General features: G+C 38.0%; 1 pseudogene; it reads left to right on the top strand.

Annotated features, from left to right (window-relative positions):
- Window positions 1-998: 998 nt before the first annotated feature.
- LOC147446571 (uncharacterized) lies at window positions 999-1,873 on the top strand (annotated as a pseudogene).
- Window positions 1,874-5,917: the final 4,044 nt, after the last annotated feature.

Here is a 5,917-nt window from a genome sequence, read left to right as displayed (position 1 = left end):
TATGTTGTATCGGATATTGATGTTTGCAGAGCCAGTTTCCTAAAGGTACTTGGCATAAGCAATTTAAGATTTCAAAAAATCATATCGAATGTGAGCCAAGAAAGTGTTTCTTTAGCATTTAGCACACACGAAACCCCCCAATATTGTTTCCTCAAACAATAGTTGGGAAATTTCATTACCTTTAATGGAGAAGTGCTACCTAACTCAAACTTCACACATCTACCCAAAAACTTTACTAAGCGAGAGGTATACAATTTATATGTGGAGTCACAAAAAGATAGTCTAAACTCCACTCTTTCGCTACCATCTTTCTTGTGAATTTGGTGACAAGAATTTCATCATGTTAAAATTCCAAGAAGAGCAGGATGGGTGTTTGCCAGATATGTGCAAAGTTAAAAGCAAAGCAAGACACAGCAAAGACTACGGAGGAGAAATGTAAGTTAATTTAGTTTAATTAGTTAAATTACTCTCAAAAATTTCAAAAATCTAACACTCTTCAAACTCTTTTACAATGCCCATTCTACAAGCATTGAAAATTCATAGGAAGCAACAAAGTACAGAGTTCCAAAAGCTAGCAAAGCACAAGAAAAAGTGTTTAGAGAAGAAAGACAAATATCTAGGCCTAGTAATCGATGGCATGGATCAGAAGAAAACAATGTTGCCACATTTTATGCGTCCTCCAAAGAGAGGAAAACTTCATACAGCTTCATGTTGTTGGAACCTTAGTTTTCAATGGTGTCATGTCATCCAGGATCTTTATTAATTTTCCAAATATTCATAATGATCCTAATTTGACAATCACCATCATTCAGAACATCATTGAAGAATGGCAAGGTGAACTACCACATGTCCTCTACTTAGAGCTTGATAACACTAGTAGAAAAAATAAAAACCAAGTTCTCCTTGCATACTTGAATATGCTGGTGCAAAGGAAGATATTCAAAAAAGTGAAGCTTGGGTTTTTACTAGTGGAACACACACATGACCAAATTGACCAAATGTTTAGCAGGTTCTTGGTCAAGCTGGCAAAGACAAGCACATTTGACCTTCCACAAATCTGTGTCTTGCTGGAAGATGCCTATGTTCCCAAGCCCTCCATTAAAACTATGGAAGAAACATATGATTTTAGGTCTTTTTTGATTGGTGCCGCCACTAACATGCCATCATTTGCACATCTCAATGATCATAGTTTTCAACTCAATTTAGAATCAAGCACGTAGAGGAACAAACTCTCATGTGGTGTAAAAAATACTCAAACTCTAAAGATTGGTTGCCAGCGGAGGGCTTGAAGTTCTTATTGTTTGTTCCTAATTGTGAAATTCAACGAGCAAAGTACATGTTTCTCTTCACAACAAGTGAGACACAAAAAGTTGAGAGGGAAAACGACCCTATTGATCCTCTACAATGCCTAAATGAGATCAAGGAGACAATACATGGTGCACATGTGTATTTCCCAGCAAGCTCTCTAGAATGGTGGGAGAGTTTTTTTACAAAGCAGGTGAAGCTGGTTGAAGAGCTCAAGGATGACACATTTCAGCTTGAACATGCATTTGCGTGGCACCATGGTGGTCTTTGCGAAAGGAGTGGTAATGTTGTGTCTAGTGGTGTAAACAATGTGCAGATTTCAGCAGATTTGTTATCTCTTATTCATGGAGAAACAAGGGAGATGTATGTTGGCCCAAGGAAGAGCACAAAATGTCAACAACAGGAGAGAGAAATATGGGAAGGAGATGTAAATGAGATAAAAGAGGGAACAATGATTGTTGTCCTTGCCACAAACGATGAAAATGATCATCCCTTTTGGCTTGCAAAAGTCACAAAAGTTTTCAAAGAGCACGATGTATTGAATGGCATGGAAGTGCATTGGTATTGAACAACTGCAAAAAATCCTTTGAAAGGAAAATATGATCCTGATATGGTGGAACCAAGCAAAAAGGGGAAAAAATCAGGAAGTTCTCGTCGTGTGGACACACTTAATCTAGAGGATGTGGAAATCCTTGTGTATGGGTTTGACTTAAAGAAATCTGGTCACTTACACAGAACAACCATTGAGATGTTGAAGCAAAAGGTCAAAAATCTCTCCTAGACATTACCAGGGGAATTTTTCTCCTTTTCAATTATTGTAATTTATTTTGTCTTGGAATCATTAATGAAGTGTGAAGGTTTTGGAATCCCTTAAATGTAGTGATTTTTTGAAAGGTTTTTTAATTTCAGTGCTTAAGTGAATTTTAGAATGTCTAAAAGTGGGTATCTGTTTTAAAAATTTGAAGTAAGTCATAAAATAATATGGTATTTTTTCAAATAATCTTCAAAATGTGGCCCTTTTATCATGTTTTTTGGAAAATTGGACTTGATTTGTCGTTTGCATGATTTTGTTGTCATTTTTCATAACTTGTTGTTTTTAAGGCCTTTGCTTCCTCGTATGTGCGTTCAAGAGAATCCTTGGGATCTTCTAGTTCTCTCATGGCAGGATTCTTAATTCAGGGGCCTTTTATATCTCTTGGAACCCATCATATCGGGTCCTACAGCTTGGCGACTTCTTTCATAGGTTTGTTTTTCCCTTTCAAACCTTGCCTTCTTTTGCTGAGGTTCTTCCTGATGTGCAGCCACTGCTTTCTTCTTCATCTCTTCTCTTCTTTCTCGCCTTTCTTCATTGTCTGAACTTTCATTGCTGCTATGTGCTTCATGAGATCTTTCTGTCGACTCTTCATCAGATTTGTAAACTCTCTTTGTCGAGTGGATGGTTCTTGGAGATGGTTGTGCCGATACAATCCATGTGTTCTGATCTGGGGCAGATGGAAAATTGTCTACCGTGCCAATAGCATGGTATGCTATTCTTGTCAATACCTTAGGTGCACCCAGATACGTGATCTTACCCTCTTTCTTCGTACCTTTCAACATTGATAGCACACACTTGGGTGAATGTAGTCGCAACTGCACAATTTGGTGTTGTGTACCTTGGCGGTCTCTTTGTTAGAAAATGGAAGTGCTGATGATATATCTGTGCTCGTTCTTCCACTTTCTTCTGGATGAGATCAGCAAAGGTGAATGTCTCGTGCCCTCATTGTCATTCCCTCTATTGGCAAGTTGAAAGCTTCAGCCATAATTTCTTTTGTGATGACTACTTCAACTTTCCTGCTCTTGCTGGTCAGTAATTTGGGTTGATTCGTCTTCCTTAATTATAGACAAGAGCTCATAGGCTTTCTGGAAGTCTACATCACACGGTTCTTGGTCGTAGAATTCTTTGAGGCCGAGCCTTCTGTTGGCCTCCTTTGTGTCAGGCTTTGCCACGACATCATAGATTTGTTTTGGTAGTAGTTGCACCTCTACCTAATGTCCTTCTTCACCTTTAAACCTACCTATGAAAATCGTGGCGTTGTGCTCTTCAAGCTGTTCTCTTGACAGATATGTTGCTTTGGCTGTTTTGACAGAACTGGGGTCCAGTTGGTATTGTGGCATCTCTTGCCGCTTCTCTTTTTGTGAGACCCTCTTCTTGGCCTTCTCTGCAGCTTGCATTACTCCTGTTAAGTGAATGGAGTGTCAAAGTTAATAATTTTTTGCAATCCCTTCAGTTTGAATTGTTGTGACAAATTGAGTTCAATTTGCTTCAAATCAATTTTTGAACATGCACAGATGCATAAAAACATGTAAAGGCCAAATTCATAAAGTCCAAGCAAAAATTGCAACAAAAGTAATAATGGTGATTATTTACAGCTAATAAATTTTTGTAACTTTTTACAATTTTGGCATCAAAGGCTTGAAATATACATCAATTAGATACTCTGAGTGAAATGTGGGCTCATTTGAGTGCACAAGGTGAAAATGGTGCCAAATTTAGGCTTTTAGTCTTTGAAACAGTAGATACAAAGAAATTTTGAGATTTTGAGCTCCAAATTTGTTCAAACTTGGTTAGTGGGCTTGGGACATCATGTGCTTGGGTCCTAGAAGGTTAGAGTTGCAATTTATCCCCATCTTGGCAAAAAAGTAAATAATCATGATTATTAACTTTTTCATCAAAATGAGTATTTCATGGTGCAACTTGGTTTTAGGCATGATGTAGGCCCTGTGTATGAGATATGGTGTGATTTGAATCAAAAAATGTGGCTAATAAAAGTCAAAATTTGGATTGGAAGGACTTCTTTGTGTTTTTTGACAATTTTCCAAGTTATCATTGATCATTTTGGCTCCTACTTGAAATGTGGCATGTAATAGGTGTGTACAAATGATAGGTGAAGTGATGGTACCATTTTCAAGCCAAAAATTTACAAAAGTAAATAATCGTGATTATTTACAGCAGTCACTTTTTTTTGCTAAACTAAATAAATTTTAACCTATGCATATTCAATACACCTAAAAGTAGTTCTAAATTGAATTTGGTAAAGTTTTGTCATGTCGGCATCACTTCTTGCTTTGTCGACTCTTAAATTATCAATTTTTGTGACTACATAGCGTGTGGAGTTAGTTAGTCACTTTTGAAGCTACTGACTTGTCCGCTACATAGTCCTGAAGCTGCTCATCCAGTTTTGGCCCATTTAGAGTCAGTATGACCTCGCATGTCAAATTAGACGCCTTGTAGCCTTCGAGCTATTTTCTACTTTCTGAGAGCTTGCCTTGATTGATTTTATGAAACCAACCATATACATTGTATATAGACCCGGCCTATAAGCTGTCTATGGAGTCAGAATCCAAATCTAGCATCTGGCAAAAACCTAGCTTTTCTATTTGGAACCCTTCTCGACCCCTGCCGAATGGTCAACTATTGATATAGAAGTGTTCTATCATGTAGGGGCATGCTATAGTTCAAGTTTCATCCGATTTGGTTGAGCTGACAAGCCACTATAGTCAATTTTTGGCTGTAGGAGTTTGTGCACTGCTCGGATTCTAGGGTTTTTTTCCTAGGGTTTAGACTAGCTACTGACCATACAGAATGGATCTTTAATAAGTATAGAACTTACCCCTCATGTTTCGTGTGAGACGGCACTATAAACGGGCGGTTGTGGACTCCGGAAAATGCACGTGAACAAGGTTGAAAGCTGTCTCTCCAAAGGTGACAAGTGAAAATGAGGTGGTTTTAGACTACCCTGGATATCTATACTCGGACTTCCTGAACTAGTTTTCCCTAAATTTCCCTATTAGTCCTACTAGGATATGAAATCTATGTTAGACTCAAAAATTTCCATTCCTCCTTGCTTGGTGCAATTGGAACAATGAGTTTTCCGCCTTTAGGTGATAGCTTGAGCTTATTGGTATCCCAATCTGGAACTGCCTTGTACGTTCGCATCCATGAGATTCCAAGTATCATTGTTTCATTCGTGTGTCCATCTAGTAAGCATACAAATTGATGAGGGTGTGAACATCCATGTACTAACACATTCAAGTTGTCTACTCCCAATGTTGGTGTTGGGTTCTTGTTGCATCCTTTAATTCTTGTTGTCAAAGACTGACTTGTTGCTTTCTTATACGTGGAATAACTGATTGCATTTACTAGAGCTCCTGTATCGACTAATGCATTTATGCTATGATTATCAAGTTGTACTTTGATGCGAAGGTCCATTCCATCTAACCATTCATCATCTGTTGACACTGCATCTTTTTGCAATTCTTATTGTCGGTCATCTGGTTTCAGAGTGTTGATAGGAATAGGTATTTGTTGATTCTTGAGAGTAGCTTTCCTTTTGAGTACCCAAAGCCGAGCTTCCTCTTGGGATTCATCAATAACCTGATGTTGTTTTATCTTTCTTTGCTTAGCTGCATGCATCCTTTCTAGAAATTCATTGGTTAGAGGCAAATTGTACTTCTTTAAATGACATCCACTAATCCAATTAGCCATTGGTTTACCATCTAGAGTGGACACCTTAACTCCTCCACTAGGAGATATGTCTTCAATGACGAACGGTACGTTTTCCCTTTTCTTAAA

Source organism: Adiantum capillus-veneris, chromosome 12 (assembly GCF_014529385.1).
Source record: "Adiantum capillus-veneris isolate H3 chromosome 12, ASM1452938v2, whole genome shotgun sequence".
NCBI lineage: Eukaryota > Viridiplantae > Streptophyta > Polypodiopsida > Polypodiales > Pteridaceae > Adiantum > Adiantum capillus-veneris.
Note: the sequence above shows the minus strand (reverse complement) of the source record. Positions and strands in the feature narration are given on the sequence as shown.